The sequence below is a fragment of the Meleagris gallopavo genome, chromosome 4, assembly GCF_000146605.3.
Source record: "Meleagris gallopavo isolate NT-WF06-2002-E0010 breed Aviagen turkey brand Nicholas breeding stock chromosome 4, Turkey_5.1, whole genome shotgun sequence".
In the NCBI taxonomy this organism is placed as follows: Eukaryota; Metazoa; Chordata; class Aves; order Galliformes; family Phasianidae; genus Meleagris; species Meleagris gallopavo.
In genome coordinates this window covers 60577052-60590158 of record NC_015014.2, presented here as the reverse complement: position 1 = coordinate 60590158, position 13107 = coordinate 60577052, and the positions used below count along the sequence as shown (strand labels likewise).

The following is a 13107-nucleotide window of genomic DNA, read 5'->3' as shown; positions in this document are numbered from 1 at the left end:
CAATCACTTTTTCAGGTTTTCAATTTTTATTCTTTTTATTGCTATGAGAAAAATCCAAATAAACAGGAAAAAAATTATTAGCATTATGGAGTTTTAGGATGTAAAGAGCAGTGAAAATGATTGTAGATCTTTTAATCTGTTTCAGTTCTAATTTATCTTAAGCTTTTTATGCCATTTTGCGTGCCTATTTGTTTGTTGGTATTTATCAACCATATTAAACTGTTTTCTGTAAAAGCTTTCACTTTTTAAAGCAATAACATTGTAGTCTACAAGAAAAGTTAGGATTGCAGGAAGATAGATCTTCTATCAGAATTGTTAAGATGTTAAGTACCAGCTCTACAGTCTCTGCATTTGGTCTGATGATCTGATGGACACATTGACAGGGAATTTCAAAGGGCATAAATTTGCTTTACAAGTACTATTTGTGTCTGTAGATACCATTCTAATTTCAACTGGATTTTACTACTTGACAATCCTTGATAATTCTAGGAATTTTTGAAGTTTTTACACATGACCTGTTTAACAAAAAGGGAGCTAAGAAGTAAGAGAGATGAAATGTGCTCTGGACCAGGTAGGAAGTCAGATATTTAATTCAGTTCTTCAGCAACCAATTGATGATTTTTCCTCTTCATTTTAACTCTTTTGAAATTTAACTGGACTAAACTTGGAGGAGAAAGCTGGAGTTAAAAAATACTGCTGTACTTCCCCAGTTTGTAGTTGTATTAATGAAGGGAGTGCTTAAATCCAGCTTAATCTGTTAATCCCTTTTTTTCTTAGGGTGATATGACTTAGCTTAAAGGAAAATGTATTGAATTGACACTTCTATGTTAGAGTTTTTTATCTACAGCTCTAAAAGCCCATGTTAAAGCAGACATTTTAGACAGGTTTTCAGATTGATGGAGGAGGAAAGTGTGAGAAGAAGGAAGAGAAAAATGAGAAAATTTTTAAAAGAATGATTATATAAACATTTTGATATCATTAAATGCTTTACAAATGGTTAATGATAGCAATTTTCACCTCATTTCTTCAAATCACAGGTGTTTTTTTTTTCTAATCAGTGGGGCGTCATCATTGAGCTTACTGGTAAGATCGGGCATGAAAATGAGCATGCTGAGCACAAAGCAATCTGTCTGTCGAGTATAATTGACTCACAGGTAGTAACTACACTGCTTCACTGAGTAATTATGTGCATATAATACACTGTGACTAGGTGGAGTGGACTGTTTGTACAGTGACCTGAGAAAAGCCCAGTAGTGCAATTGTATCTTAATTACATACCAAATTATATAAAACAAGGAATAGTCCACCACTGTGTACCAGCTTCTTTGCAAACTGCCAAATGCAAAACTACCAGATGCCTTGTAAATGTGTCTGTTTAATCTAACGCATAAAATGCAAGCCTTAAAAGTGAAGTGGAAATACACAGTGCTCAGTTGCAGGCTACACGGAGCCTTTCCACAGTAGTTGGGAGAACAACATGGTAAAATGGAGCAGGGATAAACCAGTCCTTTGCACATTTGACAACACAGCACAAAAATGTAGAACAGGAAATGATCAAGCAGAGGGCAAGCTGATTCCAGCCAAGCATGGGATGGTGATGAACATGAACTCAATGACAGATATATTTTTTTCTTAATTAATTATCTTTCGCTTTTTGCTTTTTGGCTGTTGAAATGTTCGAAGATGAAATACTTGTCCCTGATGGTTCACATACAAACCTTTACAAAGTTCCTTAGAAGGAACTTAGGGAGGAGTCTCAGAGTAGGGCAATTCAATTACGCATGCAGATCTTTGAGAAAATTCAGTTAAAGGTATTTGGAATACATGTTTCTGAAAGTTTTATGAGGCACAAGGACAGATGAAAGTGGGCTTAGAAGGAGATTAGTATAAAACCATAAACACGAAAACACTTGGTGTTCAAATAGCTGATTAACAAGTGTGATCATACCTTCTTACCTGATGCATTGGAGTTGTGTTTTACTTCCTACAGCTTGAACTAAAGAGGCAGGATCTGCTACTGACAGCTCAAACAATCCATATCCTCTGTGGATTAGCACAGAGAAGGAGCTTTAACAACAACTCAGTGCAGTGCTACAGGCCCAGGGTATACAGTCAAGTATACACTGAAGCATGGAACATAGGTGCCCAAAACTGTTAGCTACAGGCATAATTATATCAGTGCGATGCTCCAAAGGGGATAATCAGTTTAAATAGCAAAATACTCTATATTCATTTAAATGTTCCCTATGTTTCTAAACATTTCTTGTTATTTTCTTAAGTCTGTTCACATGCAGAGTTGAGCTACTTCAATACTGTTTAGCAATGGCTTAGTTAAATCAAAACTCTGTTGTATCTTTTACAATTCCAGTATGACAATAAAGTTTGCACTGATATATTTATAAGTATAAATTAATCCACAGTAATCAGGGTTCTCTATGCTAACTAAGAAATTTAGAAATTAATTTTTTATTTCATTGCAACCTTTGTTTGTGTCTACAATGGATGCTTCTGGAAGCCTCAGAAATGTCAGTCTTGCTGTGCTTTTAATCTGCAGGGATTCCTTTTATAGTTCCTCATGCTTTTAAATTCCACGCAAAAAAAAATGCTTCTGAAGCTTTTCAGGGTGCAAAGTTAAGCAGTCTGAAGTTAGAAAATGGCAGAATTCATGTTGTTTGTGGAAATTTTGATTTGCTTCTTTTGTGCTCGGTTAAATGGTAGTCATTAATGACAAGCCCATTCAATGCATGGAAAACATGGTAGTTACTTAATGAGCAGCTATTCAATATTTTGTTCTCTCTGTTGCTCAGTGTTGGACTCCATGTCTTACTACCTAATTTTCAAACTCTGCTCTGAAAACAGTTACTGATTTTGTGACAGTCTTTTGAGTGGTATACAACAATGTAGGAACTTCACAGATTTTCACAAACAGAATTCAACGCATTCTGATAACATGCAGTAAGGAGAAGATAGCATTACAGCTACTGACATTACATTTCAGCCACATTTTTAGCTATAGAAGCACAAGGTTAGAATTTAGCCTTTTAGTAAAACTTAGGACCCTTTTCACGGCCACCCATGAAAAAATGTGTTTTTTAAGTGATTTAATAGTCTGTCTTAGAGACAAAACTAGAATCCTGTCCTGAGCAGCAGCCACTCTTTCTTCCTGCATACACTGATTGCAGGATCCACTGGACAACATCCTGATTCATCTATATTCACTCTGCAACTATATGTAGTTGGATACCAACAAGCCAGATATACTGCCCTAAAAATGACAGGACAACTATAGATGTAAGGAAAGGAAAACACAAAGCCTGTCTTTGACAGTTTTTCTAGCAAGTCTGATGGTCCAGGTATTTTCCTTCCTCTCTAACCTCTGGGCAACACCATATCTGAGTTAGTGCTGAAGGCGTAGGACATTCCTAGAGGGCATTTATTTCTTATAGCTTCTCTGGAGTCATCCAAATTTAGCTGGACACTGATAGCATGTAGTTATGGATGGCTTGGAGCAGTGCAAGGAGTACCTCAGCTATGGCATGATACACATGTAGACAAAGGCTGTGGGTCTCCCTTTGTGACTGACAGCCAGACATGGATTTGTATCTCCCCACTATACATGCCATTGTTTGTGTGTTACTAGTGTTCCACTCCTCCCACAGCCAGCAGAATAGTCTCATAGAAGCATAGAATTTGACTTAGATTTGTTTCCTTCAAAGAGATTTCCCAGTGGAGCTGGAAGTCTTCAGCACAAATAAGCAGATCATACCCATTTTAGGTTGTTTTTTTTTCTACTAGAAAGATGGAATGGCATCCCATGCCCTGTCAGAACTTTGTGGAGACAACATGGCACAGTGTTGTAAATTGGATTAGAAACCTTGCCCTGGAAGATGGGTGAAAAAGTTCGTAAGATATGTGGAAAACTGTTGCAAGTTAGTCACACGACACAGGGTTCTCTTGCCAGGAAGATTTCTTTATTGCCATAATGATCATGATCATGATGTGTGCGTCTCTCTCTCTCTACATTCTAAAGCAAGCCTTTTATATTCTAACATGCATGTTCAGTATTTCCACTAAAAATCCACTGGCTAGAAAGCAAGCAAATTCCATAACAAGTCTTCAGAATCAGCAGAGTGTATCTTATGGCTAGGTACAAAACACCCCTGTTTACTCAGACCCTCTGTATCCTTTCCAGAGCCTGATTATTATCAAGTCAAGACTCGAAGAGCCGAGCTGAACTCTCCATCTCCCACAGAAAACTAGTGCTGAGATGGGAAGAGGAACCCTATTGCCAAGATAATTGAGGGAATTTACTGTTAGGAAAAGAAACCTTCATATTTACTCTTGAAAGGATGTGTCTTGCTGTTTCTCACAGTTGGTTCAGGCACTAATGGTGTGGTCCTGGCCTGTGAACCTTTAAGATAACAGGATGCCCTAGCCCTGGGAGGTTGAGTCAGACACTATATCATAAATCCACGCACCACTAACTTCCTCATAGGAGAAAGATAAAATCAGTTCTTTTTCCCCTTTTCCCAATGACTGATGGAGCTAAATTCCCTGAAGAATGCAGAGATTGGGGTTGTTTTACCTTAAAATTCCTACCAACAACCTTGTAGAGTTCCTTCAGCTTCTTGATCTTTATCTGATAATGGTTGTGAGTGCCTCTGCTGGGACTGTCACTGAGTGATCAATGTGTAAAGAAGATCATTCCTAGTGCTTTTCTTCTGTCTGTGGTTCTCTGGGAACTCTTCCAAAAGGCAAGGAAGCACAGAACTCGTAGAGGCACTAGGATACTTTCTGATTCACAGATTTTGGAGGGTGGTGCAGCGGACTGTGTAGGGTGGCACCATCAGTATATCTGAGGTCTGCAAATCGTTCTTGAGGCAGGGACATCTTGCATAAGCAGCCATGTGTGAACTATAATGACAGCATGATATAGCACAAGGGCCTCGTTGAGGTCTGCTGCGCAGCTTTGCACATGGTTGGTTGATTGACCGGGGGCTGTGCCAGGTGGGAGATGCACTGATATGCAGTCTGCACAAGTTGTATCAACAGTGTCCTGTAAGATCATCTCCCTGCCAGATACTCTTAGGGTGTATTGGCCTCAGGACACCCTGTCAAGTAATCTCAGAGCTAGAGTTTACAAACTGTAAAGAGTTCCAGGGCTCAAGAACCAATGTGTCAGTAATATGGAGCAATACAGACTTATCAACACTGCTTTGGTGGTTCTTGGAGAATTCCTGTCCCTTCTACAACAGGCAGATGGGATCCTCCTCCTTCACATTGTCCATAAACCAGCAGAAGTGATTGAAAACTCATTGCTTGCCTTGAGAAATGAGGAGATAAGTCTTTGATGGATTTCTATGCTCTGCAATAGGACACGCTCAGTAAGTCTGTATACACAGTAAATGTAAAGAGCCTCTGGTGCATAGGAGCTATCAGGAACAGAACATCATGGACCTGAGATAACAAGCTCCCATGAGTCTTTACAGAACATATTTGAACTGGGATTTTCAAAGGCTTATTTGCTTGGTGCAAATTTGTGCAGTGAGAAGCACATCCCCAATACAGATAGCTCCTCTGTTACATTTCAGGCCTCAGCCTAGAAGGTGCACAAAATCTTTGACAGAACAGCCTTGCATTTCTTAATATTATGATGGACATTCTTCTGTCTTCTTATTGTTTTAGACAGACATTTTAATAATAAGTAAGCAAAATACATTTCAGGTCCTCTGCAGTCAGCTATTTTAAATGTATGTATCTGCATTAGTGGTAAAATGGGAGTTGCAGCATGCAGTAACCATTGTAAGCTGCTAATTCATGAGATCTTGTACATTCTCTTTCTGCAACTATGTTCCTCAGATCTGTTTAGCAACACATAGGGTTAGTTTGAGGTGACTGATCTCAACCTTATATGTTTTAAATAAGAGGAATTATTAATTTATTATTGATAACCACGTATAATTCCGAGCAGAACTGAAAAAAATATGAAATATATGCGCTAAACTTATAGCAACAGTATAGAACATGATAGGATGCTTCTCTCACTATATGGTCTTTTTGATTGTTTCATTGCAGAAAATGAGCACAGATGTTCTTTAATTTCAGCTAGATAGATCTTTCCAGATACTACCTGTTCTCATTTCTGCAACCAAAAGGTGGCAGCATATTATCTGCTTTCCCTTTCCATCTATCCTAGCCTCTAAATAACCTTACTTGCTCAGTTTGTAGGAATGCCAGGAAGTCCAGAACAATCATGCTGACTAAGGATCTATCTGATGTGAATTCATCTGTTAATCACCTTTAAATAGAAGCAGGAATAGATCAAGGACTGGTGATTTTATTCAGTTGTTTCAATGACAGTCTGACTGACTTTTGGAGATCACAGAATCAGGATCATAGGGGTTGGAAGGGACTTCTAGAGATCATTAAGTCCAACTCCCTGCTAAAGCAGGTTCCCTACAGAAAGGCACAAAGATAGGCAGCCAGATGGGCCTCGAGATTTGAAGAGGGGTTACATTTCAGCTCAGGTGTGTAATTTTAAGAGGGACACATACTTACAGACAATTTTATCGACAGTAATGATACTTACGAAGCCTGTGCCAGTAGTATCTGACAGATACTGTTGATCTGACAGATTTGAACTCAGTTCTATTCCTACTTAGCTACTTCCTGCTGTGGTAACTAGACAAAATGCTGGTGGGCATCTGAAAGAGCAGCAAAGGGGGAAGGGAGATGAATACTTTGCAAAATGTGAAAACCAAAGTGAGAAAGATAAGAAAGTACCAGTAGAGTTTTGCTGCCTGAGTACTTCAGTTTGTAGGCTTCTGGAAAGATACTAAAAAATAACCATTTCCCATTTAGGCTGGCACAGAGATGTGGAGGAGGAGAAAGCCGTTCTGATCACCTGCCCTCAGATCTGCAGGGATACTGTATACTGTGCACAGTGCCACAAGTCTTCAAGAAGCACAACTGCTACACAACACTGTCAGATGTTTTCTCAACAACTCAAGGCACCCACAAACATATCACACTGATTCTTGCTCTCTGCACTGCTTTCCCATACTCAAACTTGGGATCTCAGTCATGATCTTCCAGCTGCTCTTTGGCCTAGCTTGGGGACAGTAAAAGACACTGCTCTGGGGTGTTGGCTGTGGTTAACAGCAGTGTTCTGAGCTGCTATGAATCTTTTTACCAGAGTAAATAAAGCCCCTCTCTGCTTGAGAGTGTTGAGAACTTTGGTTACCCTGTTTGCCAGCTCAAGAGAAGATGCACAGAAAGTTAACAATATGTCTAATCATTATGGCAGACTTAGGGTCACTTTTGAGCTCACCAGCTGCCTATAAAAGAAATGCCTGAAGTACAAACCCCAGAAGCTGTCCAGTCTGAATCCAGAAGCTTTTCTAAAGCAATGTGATATAAACAGTTCATCTGCCTGCTGCAGCCTTCAAGTGTGGATAGCAGTGAGCAGCAGTCCCTTGTGGCACTATCCCTCTTTGTTGTTCGTAACTAGAGGCAGGACTTACAGAAGAAAGTTGATTCATAGACAGGGCTGGATGGAGAATTAAGGAGTACAGCATGGAATCTGGTGTTGCAAAGCAGCATGCAGACACAGGGAAGGTCACTGAGATGGCTAAGGACTTGTAATACTTTGTCACTATCATAACTGCCAACATAGATGCATTTCTGACAGACTGAAGACAAAACTCTTCTAGATTTGAGGAGATGCACCTTAGCAGTATGGTACCAGTGGATAGTTTACTATCAGCACCTCTCTTTTTGTCTGTTGAGGGATTGTCTGCTCCTGGGCTGTCACCATCTGCAGCTTGTCCTTCTGTTTAATCTGTTGCTGGTTCAGACACCTTTCCACAATGTCTGCAGGAGCTTTTAGAGGAGATGATAAAAAAAAAAGTCATGCACCTGCTAAGCCCCAACCACTTCAAGAATGAAGCATGCCCCTCTCCAGTCACACATTGTTAAATGCTTATTGTTGGAGAGGTAGCAAAAAAGCGACTGTAACTCAATTTCTTCTGTGTACTTAAACATGCACAGGTGGGAAAATTCTCTGTGAACTGTCTTGTCTTTTGCATGCTGTCAACCAAAGGATGAGTTAATACAGTTCTGCCTTGCCAGCATGAGCAGATTTCAAAGCTGCTTGCATGTTGCTCCCTGTATTTTCCACCTCTTGTTGAACAGCTGGTCTCTAGAAAGAGAGGAAATATTTCTTTTTCAATTGGAGATTTCAATTGGAGATTTCTAAACCAGCTTGAAAGATAAAGGACAGTGGGCACTCGGTATGTAGTCTGTCTCTCTCAGTGTCAGTGTAACTGGAAAATTGACTGTATGACCAGTAAATCTGAGACCTTTTTAGACCTGGAATAAATGTTAAGCACAGGTTCTATTTTGAATGGGAACACATTTCCTCTATCCTTTACTTTAAAAGCATCTGTAGTTCACAGCTATGCTCCAAACTGACAAGTCTGTGTGTCAAATGGAAATTCCAACATAATATGGTGTGACATGAACATCATGCAAACATTTTCCTGTGGCTTTTTTTGCTACTGCAATAAAAATTTGAGTTTTTTTTGTTTTTTTTGTCATTTTTTAGCCTGTCTCATCTGAAAATAGAGTCTTAAAATTATGTTTTCTTTATTCTCAGAGTTACAACTTCCAGTACCTTTGTACCCTCCTCTCTTTCTGTAGTAGCATTTGCAATTTAGCACTATTTAGATACAGAAGCTATTTAAATACAAAATAATTCACTGATTCAGAAACATTCCACAACCATATCTGGTCTCTTTCCTACCTAGACGAAAAGTACTAGCAAAGATGCACAACCTGCATTAAATTTAAATGGCTGATCTCAAGGTGGAAGGTGACTCATGACATACTCAATCTTCAAAGCTCATTTTTATGCAAAAGGAGACAGATTAATCCTCTGTTGAGGCATTTGGAAAGAAGCAATTTTCAACTCCAGTTTAGAAGGAACTAATTGTCCAGTACAAAGTCCCAGAGATGGGATCTCAAAGTATAATGCATGTTTGCCTTCAAAGATAGTTTTACAATTAAAGCCAAGCCTTGCCCATTAAAAATAATAATAATAATAAAATAAAAAATCTGTTTTGGTAGCTGCTATTAGTTAATAAGAAGCAGCAGGCTTATTGAGTAAATTAAAGTCCTGACTGTACTTAAGCACACTTTCTTAAAAAAGGTGCATCTGACACTCTCCAATTAACTGCTGAGTAAATAAAACCAGTCCAAGTAATAAAATAGTTTATGGTAAAACAGTAAATATTTTCCTCTCTTTAAGACTTGAAATTGTAGGATATGTACGTGATTGAGTTTTTTTATTTTTCTTTTTAGCAAGCGGAAAAACAGAGATGAGTGATAATAATGAGGAGAGACACTCTAGAGGTCCAGGGTAAAGAGAGCTACTCTGCTAGTCTGAAGGTGCTTTGTTTTTCTCTCCTTTGAAAGAGGTCATTGATTCCTGCAGAAACCTGGCTGGAACAAGGAAATCCTGCCTCTTGTGTTAACAAGATCCTGAGGCTGGGTGGCTAACGGAGGCACCTTGCCTCTCTGAAAGGTAGCAGCTTCTCTTGCTTGAGCTCAGAACTCAATCTGAACCCAATTTCAGAAGCTACTGACTCTCAAAAATGCTTCTGTAAAGATGCTGTTGTTCCTGGCCCTGCCCCAGCCCAACTTGCTGTCTGCCTGCTTGCCATTTTGGGTGTCCTGCACTGCTGATGTCTCTTCTAAATCATGCATGAAGCCCTTCCAGTAACATCAATACAACAGGGCACTGAATCAAACCATGTGCATCAAAGGAAAAATGTTAAATATTTCTAGCTTTAAAGCTGCTGAACAATTATTCTTTTTTTTTAACTCAAAATTATTCGAGTTTAAATACAGTAACAGCTGAGTCAAGTGTGATTGTTTCAGGCTCATTTTCTTTATGAACCAAGGAGGAATGGTAGGCTTGTTTTGTTCTCAAACCAGTGCATCAATTCTGTTCAAAGTGCTTTCCCTAAATTTACTTCTGTGCCAAGGCAGCCTATGAAAAAATTAGCAATGGGAGAGGTTAAGTGAGGATCACAATAGAAGTTGTAATTCAGCTGTAATAACCAAGAACACTGAAGCCATGTTGATCTGCCATGTATAGGGTGTGCTTTTCCAAACACTGTAGGGAGCCCTAGTGCTTCTTTTTTTAAAAGGGTGCTTCTTTTTTTAAAAGGGTACTTCATCTAGTGTTACTGGAAATCCTTTCTTTGCTTCAATTGCGCTGTGAAGTAGACATAAATTCAGGAAAGGTTTGTTTGTTTTTTTAATCTTGAAAACTATTTGCTTCAAATTGCCTACTAAAATATCTCCCCTTATATCAATCACATGCCCTATACGAGAATCCATTACCCCATAGTGATTCAGGGTAACATTAGATTAGACTGTAACTCTTGAGAGTTGTCTGCTGATATTAGCAAAATTAGCATACCACAGATACACCACTCGCATAGACATCACAAGCACCTTGAAGAATAGGATCTTTTAACTGACATAATCTTTCTTTTTTTTTCTTTTTTTTTTTCCCTCCCAATGCCATTTCCAGAACACAGTGGGGAAGTAAGTTGAAGATACCTGCTGTCTGAGGAGAGGATGCTGCTGTCTGAGGAGAGGATGCTGCTCTCTGGGGATAAAGATGCAGGATGCCTGCCCAGAGAAGATTCCTTGGCAAGAGAAAACAATTTATGCAACTGAAAGCTCTGCCTTGTTCTTCTCTTTCCTTTTTTGGGATGTGGTGATGGGAAGTAATTTGTGCATCACCACAGATTCAGACGTAATATTTTAAATAATGTAGATGGTTCTGTGGGATGCCCACATTCCCGGGCAGAAGGTGGTCCTCCCTGTTGCAGGCTCCTCATCCAGAAGCAATGAACAGAAATAACTGAGTGCTTACTTCCCAGTCTTTCCAAACTTCCTAAAAACAGGTAGGAAGTCCTTGAAAATAGAAGGTGACCCTGAATGTGAAAAGGGTGAAAAAAAATCTAATTAAGGCATTTTCTGCAATCTTAGGGCTTCCTATTAATGTCTGAAGGTTCAGCTCAGAGCCAGCTGTTATTTGGGGGGAGATGAGTTGTACAGATTTTTCCCTCAGTCCTTCCTATATATTTGTTTTCCATAGTGTGTATGTTTGTGTCTTACTCTCCCCTCATGTCTAATGTGCACTGATTCAGCACAGTCCCAGAGTTTATTGACTGACCTCAAGGAACCCACGTCACTGACTATCTCTGCAATATTTTGAGTGACTTCTGTGCATATTTGAAGTTCTCTTGGTGGTTAGAGGACATTTTAAAGCAGGTGTCTATTTTTTACTTCCATTTACATCCTTGTTTGCAGTCTGCACTGCTTGGAGCTGGCCATGTTTGGAGGAGAAAGGCAGTCAGACTGATGCTAATTCTGGCAGATGGGATGAGCATGCAGTCATCCAACGACACTGCACGTTGCCCTTTGCAAAGCATTCGGTGATCCATTCTGGCTTAGTATGCCAGGATATCAACTGCAAGGGAATGAAAAGCCAATATGTTTGTTCCAGCCACCTTTCTAGGGAGCAGTAATATTTTGGCAGAGGGGTAAGGTGGTGGATGTCCTGAGTACATCTCTAAGCATCTAGTAAAATGATTCCTCTTTTTCCTCACCTTGAAAATTTGGTAGCACTGTTATATAAATAACTTGCTCCTACTTTTAAATATAAGCACAGGCTATTAAAATTGTATAAGCATTTGTCCATCTCCCACTCAGGCAGTGCTGAGTACTAGAAGAGGTGTTCAGCTGTTCTGGCAGGCGGATTCACCTATCAGACAGAAATGCTTAAGGCATTCTGACAGTTCTGGGTTCCATTGTGACGGTGAAAATCCTGTTTTTCCTGATTCACTGAGATTTAAGTTTCTAAAAACAGTAATCTAGATAAGTCATAGCAAAGGGTCATGGCTACAGAGTACCCCATACAACAGAGCTGTATTATGGCATTCCATTTCTTATGATGTTACATTCATGTCCACATCCCTCAAGCAGCTATACTGGGTTTTGCTGGGCTGAAGTTAATTTTCTTCATGGCACCTCCTGTGGTGCTGTGTCTCAGGTTTGTGACCAAAACCAGCACTGGTATCATGCTATTTCACTATTTGAGCTAAGGCTGAATGCTGTATGCACAGTGCAAAGGACTTCTGTTTCTCACTCTGCCCTTCCAGTGAGTAGAGTGTGGGGTGCACAAGAGATGGACAGGGAAACACAACCAGACAGATGGCTTGAACTAAGCAGAGATATCCCATATCATATAGTGCAACTCTCAGCTATAGAAAGGGAGAGCAAGATGGAGGTGAGGTTTAGGAATCAGCTCTCTTTTTGCACAAGAACTGGCTGGACTGGTGGGAGGTGGGACCAATTACATTTGCATCACTTGTGTTGTTTTCCAATTTCTTTCTGCTACTTCTTCACTTAATAAATAATTTTAATCTCAAACCACCAGATTTTCTAGCCTTTACTTTTCCTTTCCTCCTCCCTTGTCCTGCTAGGTGTGGGGGGGGGGAGTGAGAGAGCTGCTCAGTGGTGCATATCTGTATGTTTATGTTAACCCACAGCAGCAATATTTTGTGGTTCATGGATCAGTTACAGACCTTCAAAGTCAGGATATCTGTTTCTTCCTCAGAGTGCTGTACATCACTGTTAATATTTTTCATGAGGTATGGAGCAAAATATTTGTTGTTCATCGCTAGATGTAAAGCACTCTTGTCTATCACAATTATAGCTATCTTGTCTGAGAACTTGGAAGGTTTGAGAAAATGGATCTTTCCTCTTCTTTTACTGCTAAATTGGCACTTTCTTCTCTCACTTACCCAACCTACTTTCTCATCCTATCCCACCTTTGCACTGCAGCTGTTAACTGGAGATGAAGTTAATGTATGTTAACTTCACTTCCCTTCTATTGTTTGCATCTTGCATGACCATACTCACTCTTTTATTCACAAAATAAAATCTCCCTCCAATGTGACCTGCGCGGCTGCTCCTACAAACTTCTTAAGATTCATTTTATCATTCACAACTCTTTCTTGTGTTAGT

General features: G+C 39.6%; 1 protein-coding gene across 4 annotated transcripts in view; it reads left to right on the top strand.

Moving 5' to 3' along the window:
* LOC104910854 (neuropeptide-like protein C4orf48 homolog) overlaps positions 1-13107 on the top strand; it is a 54693-nt gene that overhangs the window by 7059 nt on the left and 34527 nt on the right. The window lies entirely within an intron of this gene.